This window comes from Fukomys damarensis, unplaced genomic scaffold (assembly GCF_012274545.1).
Source record: "Fukomys damarensis isolate Sample0158 unplaced genomic scaffold, DMR_v1.0_HiC HiC_scaffold_39, whole genome shotgun sequence".
Lineage (NCBI taxonomy): Eukaryota > Metazoa > Chordata > Mammalia > Rodentia > Bathyergidae > Fukomys > Fukomys damarensis.
The window spans coordinates 5,323,265-5,342,363 of NW_022900951.1; positions in this window are offsets into that span (position 1 = coordinate 5,323,265).

The following is a 19,099-nucleotide window of genomic DNA, read 5'->3' on the forward strand; positions in this document are numbered from 1 at the left end:
TTTTTCAAGGGAACCTGGAAAAAATACAGGAAAGAAGTTGTCATTATAGACTCAATGAGCATATCTGTGTGCCTCTATAAACAATGGATTGACAATAAACTTACCTGAATGCGGGAATGAATACCAGGCAACAGTGTTCTACTCACACTCAAACATCTGCTTCCTGCATACCTCAAAACACTCCTATGCCTACTGTCCTGAGAAGGTCTTGATAATCACAAAATCCTGCACAGAATCACTCCATGTTCAGAGTTGCAGTATACATCTGATCTCACACCAAGTGCCTGCCTCAGAGACAGTATTTTGCCATCCTTCCTGACTTGAGCACCTTGAAATCAAGGAGAGGACTAAGAATACCAAGGGACAACTTCTCACTGGCCTGTGTAGGTCTTAAAGATAACAGGACCTCCTTGGTTCCTGTGGCCCAAATCATGCTTAGCTCCTCTAGGGATATGCATGAGTACAATGGACCCCAACTGTGGCACCATGATCCCTGTGAAAACATCAGTAACACGGCTTTAGGCAATATATCCTTGCACTGGCAAAAATGAATGTTGTAGACGTCACTGTGTGTTTGAGGACCACACTTGCTTCACTACCTGTCTTTGCAATACTCCAAAGACAAATCCTGGTAAGAGAAATGTTTCTCTGTTTAACTGAAGCCTGTAAAAGATGCCAAGGTCAATAGTCGCAGATGTGGAAACCTTCATAGTAAAAGGAACCCCTTGGTCTGCATACATGACAGGGAACATGCATAACCCCTTATGCACCAGCCACTTACAAGAAAATGGCATGGTTACCAGTATTCATTGGGAAGAATTTCTTGTTTTACCTTTCTTATCACACATGTCAAACACAGTTAAAACTGTCAAGATGGGCCCTCTTAAAATCTTTCTGGGAAAAGATGATGTTCCATGGGAGGTGGCAGTATCTCACAATCTGATCAACAGCCCAAGGATCCCAGGTTACCTGGTGACAAAATATGGCAACTCTAGGTTAGGCACGGGCTCCTTTTTGATCATGTTAAGGAACATCAAGCAAGGAGAACCACCCTATGTCCACTTAGGACTTATCTTAATATCTGCAATCTCTACACAAAAACTTTTCAGCTGAGTAGTATCCCATTATATATACATAGTACATTTTCTTTATTCAATCATAAAAAGAAACATGCTATAATAAGTGCATATAGCCATTCCACAAGATTACTACAGATGTATGAACTATAAACATATACACATAAAATTTAAAATAATAATTTAACCTGTATAAAAACTTTTCTACATTTCTGTATACACCTTCTTGAGGGAAAGTCCAATAACACCATGTATGGGAGAGCCACACAGTTGATCTTACACTTCACTCACCAGCAACAACAGGTCCTATCTTTGGCCATCATCACGAGTACAAAGGGCTTGCACTCCATGGTGATATAAGAAAAAAATCCTGGGTGAACACCATCATCCAAGGGACTCAACCTCATCAACTAATCACCTTCAAGGATTGCTATGCTTCCTGCTCAGAAGGATGCTCCATCACAATGCTGGTAGACAGAGAAAAAGCAATCCCCAAGACATAAGCATCCCTCAAATTTTGGTTTCCTGCCCAGTACACCAAGCAGTCTCCTGGTTACTACATTGGTTAGTTCCACCTTCATTGCTTCTCCTTGAAATTCATTTTTTATATGTAATTTTATTCCTTTTTTCCCCTTTTTTCTTTATGGGTACATTTTAAGTATATAATACACATATTTATCATTGGGATCTTGTACCTTTAAGGATGCATCTTGGTTCTTACTTTTTCCCCATTCCCCTGCCCTCCTTTCAGCCCCTCTACCCTTCCCTATTTACAGAGATTTTGTTTCCACTTATTGCTTCCACTTTTCTCTCATTTTTTCTATTACCTTCTTAGCTTTCCCTTACCCTATACCTTTAGACATTTTTTCCTATTTACACAATATCAATTATACATTTTGATTCTTATTTACACTTTTAGTTTATCACACCAGAGAAACTATTCAGGTATTTACACGTGTCCCCTATTAATTTCACTTGAGTATGTCCTCAATGTACATCCACTTAGCTATAAATGTCTCTATAGTTTCTCATTCTTTATGGCTGAGTAGTATTCCATTTTATTAAAAAAAATACATCTTCTTTATCCAGTCTCCAGTTGATGGGCAATTAGGCTGTTTCCAAGTTTTACCTATTACAAACTGTGCTGCTATGAACATGGTTGAGCATACATCACTGTGGTATGATTCTTTTAATTCTTTTGGGAAGATACTCACCAGCAGGGGAATAGCTGTATCAAATGGGACTTCTAATCCTAGTTGTTTGAGGTATCTTCATATTGATTTCCACAGTGGTTGCACCAGTCTGCACTCCCACTAACAATGAAGAAGGGTTCCTTTCTACCCACAACCTCACCAACATTGGTTATTGAGTTGATTTCTTGATAGCAGCCATTCTTTCTGTGGTGACCATCCTCACTACAGGAAAGATAGCTTCTTTAATAAATGTTGCTGGAAAAATCGGATTTTAACTTGCCAAAGATTAAAACTAGACCCCTATCTTTCACCATCCACTAAACTAAAATCCAAGTGGATTAAATATGTAAATATTAAAACAGAAACACTAAATTTGCTGGAAGATAAGTTAAATAGAGCTCTTGAAGACATTGGCATAAAAAAAGACTTTATGAACAAATCCTCAGTAGCATGGGAACTAGCACAAAGAATCAACAATTGGTATCTCACCTCTTTAAAAAGCTTCTGCACTGCAAGAGAAACCACCAACAGAGTTAAGAGACAACCTACAATGTGGGAAAAAAATTTACCAGCTGTTCCTCAGGCAAAGGTCTACTATCCAGAATATATAAAGAACTGAAAAAAATCAGAACCCCCAAATTTATAAACACGATTCAAAAATGGGCATCTGAAATGAACAGACATTTCTCAGACAAAGAAGTAAAAGCAGCAAATAAACATATGAAAAAATGTTCCACATGACTGGTCATTCAAGAGATGCAGATGAAAACAACACTAAGATTCCACCTCACCCCAGAGAGGATGGCCTGTATGGTTAATTGTGACCTTCAGACCATTCAACGGAATAACCACATGTTCTATCCATTACCCTTCCAACTTTTCCTTGTCCATCTGCACAGTTTCCATGGTGTAGTATCACTTACTGCCCACTGCCATAAGCAGACTCCCAAGGAGTAGCTGTGCAGCAAATGGACTTGCTCGACTAGATACGTGCCAAACTGCTCCAAGCCAGTACTCAGGAACCCTTGCTATGACAATGACTTGTTCCCTCATGAAATGCAATATATCTTCTGAAAAGGATTCAAAAACACATGGTGCTCCCTGACTGTAGCACAAAAGCCTTCAACATCGTACATGCCAAAAAGAAAAAAGCAGAAAATGGATGGCTCGTCATCACTAGTCAGATCTATACAGGGGAAAAAAAAGGGCTCTGAGGAGAATCAGGGACAGGCTATAAAGAATACCCTCACTGCATCATGACAACTGGACTTCCAGTAAACAGGAGACAATCATCATGCACATGTTCCTGGCATGCACCTGGATATTGGTAACCACGTTGTCCTCAAGAAGTCCTAGTAGTCTGATTCTTACCTGAGAATTGCAAATCATTCTACACCCAGCATTTGATTGCTTCTCAGCTTTTTGGCTAAGATCAAGTTGATACTCAGCATTCGTAGGATCACTTATCTCTCTTCAAGGGAACCTAAAAAAATAACAACCATAGACATTATGGTACCAGTGTAGAGCCACCTCAGTATTTTGGTGCCCCTGTAAAACAATGAACAATGCAGAAATTTATCATGATGCTAGGATGACTGCCAGGGAAACCAACCGGTTCCCAGAATTTGATGTCGCCTACCTGGAGACCTGAAATCTCTCATGTGCCCTGTGGCCCCAAGGCAAAACCTCTAGAAGCACAAAACTTACACAGAACTTTTTCACTGCCCACTCATCCCATATCCATTTAGCCTCAGCCATTCCAATACCATATCATAGACAATAGTAACTCAGAGGATGCCATCCATTCTGACCTTAGCACCGTCAAATAATGAAAATGCCTGAAAGGCCCAGGGACAGAGTCTCATTTACCCTTGTATGTGGAGGTGGTGAGACCATTGCTGCTCTGGGCAGAAACAAATTTACTTGATGTCTCTAGACATCCATGTAAGTACATTGTAAGCCTCCCCATGACTCCAGGATCCCTCTGAAAAACACATCAGGAACAGTAATTTAGGCCACTGTGCCTTGCAAAATAACCTCTAAGAAATGCAGTGGTCACTGTGTTTGCATGTTCAGCCCACCTGCTTCACTACATGATTTCTTGCAGAGCTACATAGAAGGAGCTCAGAAAGAGATCATACACTCATGAATGAAAACCTGCAGAGTTACGTATGGGTTATCACCTGTATTAGTGGAATCTTGGATATTAAGATTCTCTGCATCTCTGTGTAAAACCAGAGAATGGAAAAAGCCTCATGAACTGGCCATACAAGAACACAATGCTATGCTTTTCTCTAGGTATAGGGAAGAGTCTTCTGTTGTACCTATGTTGTCTAACATGTGAAGCAGCAGAGCAAAGCCAAGACTGCCCTAGATCCTTTGGCGTTACTCATGCGAAAAGAAAAATTTATCCCATGGCTTAACGTGGCAGCATTTCACAAGATGTGTTCACTGGCTGGGCCCTTCTTGGGATACCTGTAGACAAAATATGCAACACAAGGTGGTGCAGAGCCTCCATTTCCTTTCCTTAAAGATCTTCACATCCTGAGAACCAGCCTATGTCTATATTAGCCTTACCTGACCACCAGCAAGCTCAACTCAAAAAAATATACTACATTGCAATGCGTACCTACCTGGAAGTCCAACAACAGCATGCAAAAATTACAGCATTCAGCATGGACTTTGCTCTGCAGGAACTCCTGGACATTTTCCTTGCATTACTATCGACATAAAAGGCTTTCCTTCTGCCCTGATACTAGAAGAAATCTGTGGGGAACTCTATCATAGTAAACAGTCATCTTCCTGGACTGGTCAACTGCCAGGACTCCTGTGCTTTGTACTCAGAAGACTGATCCTCCACAATGTCTCTGGACCAGAGATAAAGTAATCACAAGTTAGAATGATCACTCAACTTTCATTATCTTGAGCTCTACACCAAGGGCAAACTTCTGGTCAGTGGATTTTGGCGAATATCCCATTTGTTGTTTCCCTGGCACCTACACCCAAAACCCTGTCACGACAACACAGAGTAACTCCACCATCACTCACCAAAGTCCATGGAGATTTCCTGTCTAGTACTGACTGAGGCCCATACTTGCATTCACTTAAAGCCTGGCAATGCTACACTAGATTTCCAATGTTCATGGCTCACAGTGAGTTCTGTAACCCTTAGTGGAAAAGAAGCCCAGGAAAACTTATCTTTTTTTGGACTGCTTTTACATATTCACCGGTAGAATACCCATGTCTTTGTATCACTTGGGGTCTATGGCCATGGACCAGCTATGCATCAGTAAATAAAAGCTCTTAAGTACTTACTTGCATAAATGCTCAAAGCCATGTCTTCAAAACCCAATCGAGAAAAATGACCTCTTGCTTTGATTACCTTCCACCTTTCTCTAGCATGAAATGTAGGCTGGAATTTGAAAGGACCTGGTGCTCCCTCATGATAGGAAAAAGGCACTATGACATCAGTAACCCAATGAAAGCAGCAAGAATTCTACTTTAGGTAACATCTCCTTGCAATGGAAAAAATAATAGTGTAGAGGTCATTGAAAGCCCATTTTCTTTACTACCTGGGTCTTTGCAGTACTCCACAGACAAAGCCTGCTAAGTGTACCCCCATTTAACTGAAACCTATAGAAGATGTAAGGGGCAACGTTTGCACAGAAGGAAACCTGCATATTAAGCGGAGGCTCTGGATCTCCATATATGACAGGGAACATGGAAAACACATTATGCACCAGTCAACCTAGAAGAAAATGACATGCTTACCATTACAATTGCAACTAGTTTCTTATTTTGTCTTTGCTGTAACACATGTAAACAGCAGGGAAAAGGTTGACCAAGGGCTCTCTTCAAATTTTCATATGTAAAGTAGAGGGTCTCCCATGGGTGAAGCTGGCAACAGCTCACAAGACTTGATCACCAAATGAGCCCTTCCCAGGAGACCTGTTGAGAAAACATGGAATCACCAATTTTGGCACAAGCTACTTTTCCTTATCACTGAGGAACATTTGGCGCCTAGAACCACACTTTGTCCACATTAGGTTTAAGTGTCTGGAATCTCTGAGCCCAAACATTTTTGCTAAGTACTATTACATTATATTACACCACATTTCTTTTTATCCAATTGTAAAAAATAAACATGCTGTAATATATATGTGTTGCCATTCCCCAAGATGACTATAAACTCCATGGACATTCAACATGTGCAAACAAAATACAATAATAATTTAAAACACACATACAAAAGTCTTTTCTGCATTGCTGTACATAACTACTGGAACAAAATCCCAACAATACCATGGAAGAATCACGTCACTAAACATGTATTTTACTCAGCAAAAAGAAGTGGCCCTTCTCTGAGCTATCTCCAAAGGCTTTCACTACACACTGATAACAAGTCAGACACAAACTCTGTCATCTAAGACACTCGTCCTGCTCAGCTGACACTAGCCAAGCTTCCTGCACAAAGGCTGTTCCATCAAATATAGACCAGGGAAAACGCAATGCAAAGACACAAGGATCCCTAAATTTTGGGTTTATACATGTTACAATAAGGGCAATTCCTTGGTTACTATATTGGCTTAGATCTCCCTTCACTGCTTCTCTTGGGGCCTTCACACAAAGCAGAACCACAAAACACAAGTATCATACCATCACTTACTAAAGTGCATGGAAATCCTGACTGGGGTTACAAGGGAGCACAGCATCTGTACTTACATGAAGCCTAGCTATGTTCAACAGGAAGGCCTCTTATGACTTCCTGTGAGATTCAGACCTCTCTCTGGAACACATGCACCACATATTGTATCTACCACCCTCCCACTTTTCCATGTCCACTTGCACAATTTACGCATTTTAGTATCATTTATCTTCCATGTCATGATCAGACTTCCAGGTATTTAGAGTGCAGCTGTGCAGAGTAAATGGACACATCAGAATAGTGACTTGCCAAATTGCTCTAAGAAATTACTTGCGAACCATCTCTATGACAAATAACTACATAAAATACACCAGATCTTCTGAAGGGGAACCAAAAGGACCTGGCGTTACTTGATTATTAGCAATAAGGCAATGAACATCATACTTTGCCATAAAAAAGAAGTAACATGAAAGGTTCATCATAAGCTCTCAGGTTGACACAGGAAAGAATGGCTCTGAAGGTGAACTGAGTATAGGCTATGAACCATACACAAGCCACATTGTGATGTTTGCACATCACCCTCTATACAGGCTCCTGACATGTGCCTGGATACCCAAGACCACATGGTCAGCAAGGAAGTCCCAGCAACCTGATTCTTACCTCACAGCTGCAAGTGTTTCTGCACACAAGCATTCTTGATATCCCCAATATTCTTCAAGGGAACCTGAAAAAAAAGAAGGAGAGCAGGTCTGTACACAGCTGGTGAGTATTTCAGTGTCTGTATCATCACCCACTGAATGACATGTAAATTTACCTGGAAACCTACATACTCTTCTGTGTGCTCTGGCACAAAACCTGCACAGAATAAATTCACTGCTCACCTATTTTATATCCACTTGACCTTGGCCATTCCAATACCCCTTCACAGACAATAAAAAGCAAAGAGCACCAACCTTTCTGACATTAGCACCTTCAAATCATGAGAGGGCCTTTAAAGCCAAGGGATAGAGTCTTATTTACTCACGCACATGGAGGTAGTAGGTCCTTCTTTCTGCCTTAGGCCTAAAAAAAACACATTCTTGTTTCTAGAAATCCACATGAGTATATCATAAGCTTCCCCAAAACTACAGGATCCCTGTGAAAAACATTATCAGGAATGCCGATTTAGGCCACTGAGCCAATGGAAAAAGCATCTTTGAGAATTGTGGAAGTCACTGTGTTTGTTTGCTGAGCCCACTTGCTTCACTAGATTATTCCTATAGAAACTCTTCAGGCAAAGCCTGGAAAGAGAGATCCTAAGTTCTTCAATGAAAACATGCAAAGTTGACAGGATCAATAACCATACTGGTAGAATCCTGGATGTTAAAAAGTATCCTTGCATATATACAACAGGAGCATGGAAAATGCCCTATCAGTCAGCTGTCCAAGAAAAAAATCCAGTGCTTACCTGTAACCATCTAAAGAGTATTATACCTTTGGTGTCACACATGTCAAATAGCAGGACAAAGCTGAGGGCACCCAAGGATCCTTTTCCAATATTCATGTGAGTAGAATTTGTCCCTTGGCTTAAGACGGCAGCATCTCACAGGGTCTATTCAACAGCTGGCCTCTTCCCAGGATATCTACAAGAATCACCAATTTTGGCACAAGCTACTTTTCCTTATCACTGAGGAACATTTGGCGCCTAGAACCACACTTTGTCCACATTAGGTTTAAGTGTCTGGAATCTCTGAGCCCAAACATTTTTGCTAAGTACTATTACATTATATTACACCACATTTCTTTTTATCCAATTGTAAAAAATAAACATGCTGTAATATATATGTGTTGCCATTCCCCAAGATGACTATAAACTCCATGGACATTCAACATGTGCAAACAAAATACAATAATAATTTAAAACACACATACAAAAGTCTTTTCTGCATTGCTGTACATAACTACTGGAACAAAATCCCAACAATACCATGGAAGAATCACGTCACTAAACATGTATTTTACTCAGCAAAAAGAAGTGGCCCTTCTCTGAGCTATCTCCAAAGGCTTTCACTACACACTGATAACAAGTCAGACACAAACTCTGTCATCTAAGACACTCGTCCTGCTCAGCTGACACTAGCCAAGCTTCCTGCACAAAGGCTGTTCCATCAAATATAGACCAGGGAAAACGCAATGCAAAGACACAAGGATCCCTAAATTTTGGGTTTATACATGTTACAATAAGGGCAATTCCTTGGTTACTATATTGGCTTAGATCTCCCTTCACTGCTTCTCTTGGGGCCTTCACACAAAGCAGAACCACAAAACACAAGTATCATACCATCACTTACTAAAGTGCATGGAAATCCTGACTGGGGTTACAAGGGAGCACAGCATCTGTACTTACATGAAGCCTAGCTATGTTCAACAGGAAGGCCTCTTATGACTTCCTGTGAGATTCAGACCTCTCTCTGGAACACATGCACCACATATTGTATCTACCACCCTCCCACTTTTCCATGTCCACTTGCACAATTTACGCATTTTAGTATCATTTATCTTCCATGTCATGATCAGACTTCCAGGTATTTAGAGTGCAGCTGTGCAGAGTAAATGGACACATCAGAATAGTGACTTGCCAAATTGCTCTAAGAAATTACTTGCGAACCATCTCTATGACAAATAACTACATAAAATACACCAGATCTTCTGAAGGGGAACCAAAAGGACCTGGCGTTACTTGATTATTAGCAATAAGGCAATGAACATCATACTTTGCCATAAAAAAGAAGTAACATGAAAGGTTCATCATAAGCTCTCAGGTTGACACAGGAAAGAATGGCTCTGAAGGTGAACTGAGTATAGGCTATGAACCATACACAAGCCACATTGTGATGTTTGCACATCACCCTCTATACAGGCTCCTGACATGTGCCTGGATACCCAAGACCACATGGTCAGCAAGGAAGTCCCAGCAACCTGATTCTTACCTCACAGCTGCAAGTGTTTCTGCACACAAGCATTCTTGATATCCCCAATATTCTTCAAGGGAACCTGAAAAAAAAGAAGGAGAGCAGGTCTGTACACAGCTGGTGAGTATTTCAGTGTCTGTATCATCACCCACTGAATGACATGTAAATTTACCTGGAAACCTACATACTCTTCTGTGTGCTCTGGCACAAAACCTGCACAGAATAAATTCACTGCTCACCTATTTTATATCCACTTGACCTTGGCCATTCCAATACCCCTTCACAGACAATAAAAAGCAAAGAGCACCAACCTTTCTGACATTAGCACCTTCAAATCATGAGAGGGCCTTTAAAGCCAAGGGATAGAGTCTTATTTACTCACGCACATGGAGGTAGTAGGTCCTTCTTTCTGCCTTAGGCCTAAAAAAAACACATTCTTGTTTCTAGAAATCCACATGAGTATATCATAAGCTTCCCCAAAACTACAGGATCCCTGTGAAAAACATTATCAGGAATGCCGATTTAGGCCACTGAGCCAATGGAAAAAGCATCTTTGAGAATTGTGGAAGTCACTGTGTTTGTTTGCTGAGCCCACTTGCTTCACTAGATTATTCCTATAGAAACTCTTCAGGCAAAGCCTGGAAAGAGAGATCCTAAGTTCTTCAATGAAAACATGCAAAGTTGACAGGATCAATAACCATACTGGTAGAATCCTGGATGTTAAAAAGTATCCTTGCATATATACAACAGGAGCATGGAAAATGCCCTATCAGTCAGCTGTCCAAGAAAAAAATCCAGTGCTTACCTGTAACCATCTAAAGAGTATTATACCTTTGGTGTCACACATGTCAAATAGCAGGACAAAGCTGAGGGCACCCAAGGATCCTTTTCCAATATTCATGTGAGTAGAATTTGTCCCTTGGCTTAAGACGGCAGCATCTCACAGGGTCTATTCAACAGCTGGCCTCTTCCCAGGATATCTACAGACAAAATAAGGCCACATCAGGTTTAGCAGAGGTTTCATTTAAACCTTGTTAATGAACATCAGGCCCTAAGAACCAAACAAGGACCACATCAGGACTTGCTTGACCATCAACAATCTCAACTCTAAACATTTTTCTATAGCACAGCATATACTTAAGTGAGGGAAATTCTCAAAACACCATGAGGAAGCCACAGCATTCAGCATGCACACTGGTATGCAGGGACAGCTGGATATTTCCTTGGGCATCACCTCTCGCACAGAAGGCTTTCTTTCCACCCTGATACCAGAACCAATCCAAGGCAAACTCTGTTATGCCAAGATACTCATCCTCATCAACTGGTCCTCTGTCCAAGATTTATTGTGTTTCCTGCTCAGAAGCCTGCTCCACCTTGTGACCAGTGAAAAATCAATCCCAAAACACACAGATCCCTCAACATTCATTATCTTTTGCTCTCCACTAAGGGTATACTCCCATTGGATTGGTTAAATATTCCATTCATTGTTTCCCTGCATCTGAAACATGGCCATGACAATACACAGGTACCCAATCACCACTTTCAAAAGTCTATGGAGATTCCCTCTTTGGCGCTATGATAAATGACCACATCTATACTTACCAAGAACCTCGACATGTCCAAACTGATTTCTGATGTGAACAAATCACAGTGAGTTCTGAACCCCTTCATGGAAAAGAGGCCAAACAAAAATGACCCTGTTCTAATCCCCTATTCCGTGTTGACCTGTACAATAACTCTGTCACTGAATGACCTGGAGTCCATTGCCACCTCCATAGACCTCCTACAGCCCCACAGACAAGCCGTTCAACAGTAAATGGAACTTGCCTAACAGTAAATAGATACTTGCCTAACTGCTCCAATCCATGTCTCCAAAACCCGAGGGAAAACAACCTCTTGCCTTGCTTACTCCCCTACTGGGTCTAGTATGAAATGCATGAGGTTTGTAGGCTGCTATTCAATAGCACGTGGTGCTCCCTCATGACAGGAAGAAGATACTGAAAATCACACATGCAAAATAAAGGCGGAACCATCAAAAAGTTGCGGTCAGCATGCAAATCTATAACAGAAAAAGGCAGATGCTGAACCCTACACTAGCCAAGTCCTACAGTGGATATATACACCCAGGAAACATGACATTTCCTTTCTGGCATGCTCCTTACATATACCTGGATATCGAGGCCCACGTTCCCCAGTGAAGTACCAGCACTTGGGTCTTACCAAAGATTTACAAGAGATTCCATTGACAGACTTCTCTGTTATCCACACTTGAATTCAAGGGAACCTAGAAATTACATTGAGAAGACTGTATCGGTATAGAGGTGAAGTACAGTCAGGTTTCCCCATAAGACACTGAATGAAACTGAAACTTGTGTAGATGCCGGGGTGGTTGCCAGGGAAACATTTCTGTTGCCAGAGTCCAATTTCTCTTACCTGGATACCACCAAACTCTCCAGTGCTTCCAGGTACCTAGACTGGAACTCCACAAGCAAAAATCCCTGAACAAAATCACTCACTCGCTGCTCATGGTTTGAGTTATTTGAACTCACCCATGCCAAGTGTCCTCTCAGTGACAGTCACAATACCAAGGACTCCATCGTGTCTCACCTGAGACCTGTCCCCTGCAATCAAGGAGGCCCTTCAGAGGATATCTAGTGGCAAAACATGACAACACCAGGTTAGGCAGAGCCTTCTATTTGATGTAGCTGAAAATATCTCACCCTGAGAACCAGGCTATATCCACTTTAGGCATTACCTGGCTATCCACAATCTTGACCAAAAACTTTTCTCCATCACTGTATATACCTATCTAAAGAGAACTCCAACAATACCACATGAAAATCATGTCAGTTAGCACACATTTTCATCTGCCATCACCACTGGCACAAAAGTCTTTCATCTCACTCTGATATCGCAGTTGATCTGTGAGAACACTAACATGGGAGAGCACTCATTCTCATCAATGAATCATGTGCCACCATCATGTGTGCCTCCTACACCAGGAAAAATGGAGTTCAAAGACACTAGAATATCTAAATATTCATTATTCTGCACCCTATACTAAGGCCAGACTCATCATCCTGGACTGTCTTTGTTCCTCCATCATCACCTCCCTGGGCACCTACACCTAAATGTGACCACGATAACCCACAGGATCCCAGCATCACTTCCTGAATTATGGAGATCCCCTATCTAGTGATGCAAGAAAGGCCCACCTCTGTACTTTCTGGAATCTGCCCATATTGAACAGGGTCACCAATATTCAAGTGCCCATGGTGATTTCTGGACCACTCACTGGAAAACAAAAGCTATCCTTTACCAATCTCTTCTTCCCTGTCACACGCATAATATGCACACATTCTCATAATTGGAGCTCCACCACAACTCTCAGACTCCTACTCAGTTTCTGCAAATTAACTGTACAAGAATAAATGGACACATTTGAGAAGATACTTGCCAAACGGCTCCTGTCCATATCTCAGGAACTCACTTTATAGCAATGACCTCCTGCTCCACTCTATGCCTAATGCACTGTTATGAAGTATATGAGACCTACAAACAGTGAGTCAAAAGCATCTGCTGAGCACTCATGACAGCATCAAGGCATTGAGGATATACATGCCAAATAAAGGGGGAGAAGTTAGAGGTTTTCAATCAATCAAAGAGTACCTGAACAAAAGCCTCTTAGAGTCAATGTGGCATAAGTCTTGAACCCTACACTATCCCACTGCTAAACTGATGTGCACCCAGGAAACATTAGAAAAAAATTCATTTTTCACACTCTTCTGCAATCCACCTGCATACAGATGATCACCTGGTCCTCAATGAAGTAACTGCACACCGTTACCTGATATTTGCATGAGTTTCCAGCCATAGACTTCTCAGCATCCCTATTCTTTGTTCAAAAGGACCTAGAAATAACACAGAAAAGAGGGTGTCAGTGTAGAGTCAGTGAGCATTTTAGTGCTCCCATAAACCGTTTGTCAATGATACTGCAAACTTACCTGGGTGCTGGAATGAATACAGAGCAAGAGTCCTGTCCCAAGAGCAGAACCTCTGCCTCCTTGAGTAGACCTGCAAATACCCCCTTGCTAGCTGTCCTGGGCAGGGCCCCAGTATGCAAAAAAAAGTCTGCACAGAATCAGCCCTTCCACGCTCAGGGTTCCAGCCTCAATTCGTTCTCACTCATGACAAGAGCCCCCTCAGTGAGAGTGCAGGGCCTGCGATGCCATCCTTTCCAACCTGAACAACTTTAAATAACGAGGGGGCCAAGAATGCCAAGGGACACCATCACCTTGACACATGCACATGGAGGTGGCAGGACCTCTTCGGTCCCCTAGGTCCAAGACCAGATTTACCTTATGTCCCTAGGGATCCCCATGGGGACTCTAGACACCAACTGCCACATGAGGATTCCTGTGAAAACAACATCAGGGATATGGCTTTAGATCAGATCTCCTTGCAAGGCATATGTGAAAACTACGGAGGTCACTGTTTGAGCGCCCCACTTTCTTCACTACCTGGATCCTTGCAGGACTCCACAGACAAAGGCTGGTAAGCAACTCTTTCTCCATTGAAGGGAAACCTAGACAAGACACAAGGGTCAATATCTATAGGTGGTGGAGACATGGATAGCAAAAGGAATCCTTGGGTCTCCATACATGACAGGGAACATGGAAAACACCTTATATACAGTCAATTTACAAGAAAATGTCATGCTTACCATTAGCCATTCTGGTAAGTCTCTAGTTTTTCCTTTGTTGTCAACCATGTCAAACAGCAGGGAGATGGGTGACCAAGGGACCTCTTCGAACGTTCCTGTGAAAAAAAAAGAATGTGTCCCATGGCCTAAGGAAGCACACAAACATGGCCCAGACAACACAATGGGAGCTTTCCATCACTTACTGAATGTTCAATACAATGTTCAATAGATGTCACATCATAGCTCACAGTGTACCCCTCGCTGGAAATGATGCCCAAGAAATTCTGTCCTTTATAGAACCCTTTCCCATGTCCACCCACATCATGTCCATGTCATTAATACACATTAGTGCACAGCCACTATAAAGATTCCACATGCCTACAATATATCCATGCCAGAGCAAACAGATACCCTTTAGGTGACAGTTGCCAAACTGCCCAAGCCAAAGCAGAGGAAGCCACCTATTACCCAGCTTATTGCCTTGTTCCCTTACAGGGAACAGAAAGAAATGTATGAGGTCTGCGTAAAAGGTTTCTGGTGTTCCTTCATGACAGCAGGAGGGTACTTAACTTGTGCTGCAAAACAAAGAGGGAACCAAGATCTGTTTATCAACAGTAATAAAAGATATGCCAGAAAACAAAAAAGGCTCTGAGCATGAAAGGAGCATAGGCTCTGAATCCCAAACTAGCCAAAACCTAAAATAGATGTGCGTCCAAGAAACATGAGAAACACCACATTGTGAACACAGTGTTGCCACACACTTTGAAAAGGAGGGTTTTGTAGTGTCCAGTGATATACCATCACCTTGACCCTTACCTGACATTTCATGGGGTTCCATTCACAGCCTTCTCAGCATCATTATTCTCTTTCCAGAGGAATCTGGAGAAAACATGAGGAAAGTGTCAGCATAAAACAGGTGGGCATTTCAGTGCTACCAGGAAGCTCTGAATGACACTGGGAACCTACCTTAATCGTGGAATAGTTGGCAGGGATAAAGTCCTGTCCCTAGAGTCCAAATTCTCCTACTTAGGAACCTGCAAGATCTACTATGCTTATAGCTCCCCAGGCGCTGCACCAAGAATCACAAAAAGTATGGAGAGAATCCCCTTTCAATATTCACTATTTCTGTAGCAATTTGAACTTTCCCATGCCAAGTGTCTCCTCAAAAATAGCAGTATGGGTAAGGCCTCCTTTTTTTCTGACTTGAGTTCCTTAAAGTCAAGGAGGGGCTCGGAATGCCTAAGGACACCTTTGTCACTTAGCTGTGCTAACAGAAATGGTGGGATCTCACTGGTGGCCTTGACCAACCCCACGCTTAGTAGAAATCTCTGGGCTTCAGCATGAGTATGTTGTATGACATCAGTATCAATGTGACAAAATACATGGGGAATACTGCTTCATGGCATGACTCCAAAGAGCCTTTTTTCTACTTACTCTTTCACACAGGTCAAAGAGCAAGAAACAGCCAGAGGTTCCAAAATAACTCTTTGAGTGTTCACAGAAAAAGAATCCGGTGTCCTATGACTGAAGGAGGCAACATCTCACAACACTTGATGTAATAGCATAGCCCTTTACAGGATATTTGGTGACAAAACATATCAGTGGTAAGTTTCACAGAGGCTCCTTTTTAACCTATCGAGGGAACACCAGAACCAGAGAACCAAGCTATGTCCTATATAGGAGTCATCTAATAATTTGCAATGTCAACTGAAAATATTTTCTACTATGCTTTGCAAACCTGCTTGAAAGGAAGTCTAACATAGCCATGCATAAACCACAACATTCAGCATGCACTTTTCTCTGCAGGAACACCTGGTCCTTTCCTTGCTTATCACATCACCACTGGCACCAAAGGCTTTACTTCTCCTCTAATACTAGAACCAATCCAAGTGGAAATCTACCATGCTGACATGTATCCTTACCAAATGGTCAGCTGCCAAGATGACTGTCCTTCCTGCTCAGAAGGCTACTCTATCACCATGAAATTGGATCAGGAAAAACATAATTCCAAAACACAGGGATCCTTCACCATTCATTATTCTGCACACTACACCAACTGAAAGTTCAAGCACATTGAAATGGCTTAGCTCTCCATTCATCACTTCCCTGAGCACCTGAACAAAAAGCATGTCCCAGAAAACATACAGGGACCCCACAATCACTTACCAAAGTCCATGGAGATCCCTGGCCTCTTGTGAAATCTTCAACTGTTCAACAGAATTATTAATGTTCAAGGGCTTATGGTGCATTCTATATCCTACACTGGAAAAGATAACGGAGAAAACCTATCCTTTACTGGTCTCTCATTATGTGTCTATCTGCACAATATCCAAGTCATCTTATCATTTGGGGTACATCAGTATTACTGGACTTCTCCTATGTGCAAAAAAACTAGCCATGCAACTGGAACTGGGCACACTTCAAAAGATATCTGCCAAAATCCTCCAGCAATCCTATGCAAATAAGTCCCTTTTGGGATCCAAAGGTAGAGATTCGATGTTGCCTCATGCTCCCTCCTAATACCAAAAAGGCACTGAACACCACACTAACAAAATAAAGACAGAATCTTGAGAGTTTCACCATGAATACTCAAATCTATAGAGTAAGTCCCTACTTAACAATTGCAGAAGAACATTTGTAAACTGGATTCATCATAACCTCTCAAAGTGACTCTTACACAGTACGCTTGTGAATCTTACACAGCACACCTGTGAAAGTTTGCAACTTGAATGTTTACAAGTCAGGGAGATGCTTTACTAGAAGAAATGGGTTGATGGGGCATAGGCTCTGTATCCTCCATTGACCTTGTCCTAAAGTAGACATGTACCCAAGAGACCTAAGTATATCTCACTATACCTATGTCTCTACATTCCACATAAATACTGAGGACTACAGCTCACCAGTGAAGACATAGGGTCCTACTTCTTAACTAACATTCACTCAGGGTTCTGACTACAGCCTTCTTGCGTCTCACACCTCTCTTCATGGGAACCTGGATAAAACATGAAGAAATGGATGTCAGTGTAGAGCTGATGAGGATTTTAGTGCTTTTATAAAGAACTGAATGACACTGGAAACTTATCTGGATGCTGGGATGATTGCCAGGAAAACATTCCTATTTCAACAATCGAACATCTTCTAACCGGACACCTGAAAATTCTGCTGTGCTTGCTTGTCCTCGGGGAGGATATCAAGAACACAAACATCTGGGCAGAAATACTGCTTTCATGCTCACCTCTTCATCATTCCTCTGACTTTGTTCATGCCAAGTGCCTGCAGAGACACTAATATTTCCCAGGACAACATCCTTTCTGAACTGAGCACTTACAATACAGAAAAGGCATAGAATAATGAGGGACACCTTCTCACTTACCTGTTCACATGGAAGTGATGGGACCTCACTGCTTCCCTGGACTCAAGACCACACTTACTTGCTGTCTCTAGGGATCCAAATGTAAACACTGTGTGTTTCACTTTGACATCAGGTTATCTGTGAAAAATGCATCTGGAATACTGATTTAGGGCCCCTCTCCTTACTCTTGTATGTGGGAGAATTGCAGTGGTTACTGTATTTATTTGTGCAGCCCACTTCCTTCACTTCTGGGTACCTACAGAATTTCAGAAACTGAGTCTGGTAAGAGGAATCTCACTGTCATGAACAGAAATCTTCAGGATTTCCAAGGGTAAATATCCACATCCTAGAAGAAAATGCAGTGCTTAGACTGGGAAGAGTTGTTTGCTGTACCTTTGTTGTTCCATGAAACAGTAGGGAAACTATCAGGAGGCCAAGGACAATTTTTCAATATTCACGACAAAATGTATAGGTGCCCCATGGCTGATGGTAGCAGCATTTCATAAGACCTGATCATCAGTGAGTCTCTTCATGGGATATCTGCTGATCAAATACGGCAATACCAGGATTAGGCAGAGAGCCCTTTTCTACCTGACAAGGCATATCAGACTCCCAGAAATGGTCAGTTCCCATGTTAAGACTTACCTGATCATCTGAAATCTTAACTCAAAAATATTTTCTATTTCATTACATGTACCTACCTGAAGGTAATTCCAAAAGTATCTGACCCTTTCCCTGGCCCTCATCATCACCAAAAGAGGCTTTCATTCCACACTGATTATAGAACCAATCTGAGGGGAAATCCATCCTGTGGAGACACTCATCGTGACCAACTGGTCACCTGCTGAGAGTCCCGTGCTTCCTGTTCAGAAGGCTGCTCCACCACCATGTCACTGACCAAGGCAAATGCAGTATCAAGACACGTGAATCCCCGAACGATCATTATCCTGTGCCTTACACAAAGAGCAAACTCCTGGTCACTGAATTGGCTTAGTATATCATTCATCGCTTCCCTGGGCATCGGCATGCAAAGAGCATCCACAACAATACACAGAAACCTCACCATCACTTACTAAAATGTATGGAACTCCCATTTGATGCTACGTGGGACACCCACATCTGCACTTACCTAAAACCTGGAGATGTTCAAGTACATCAGTGTTCACTGGCTCATCAGGAC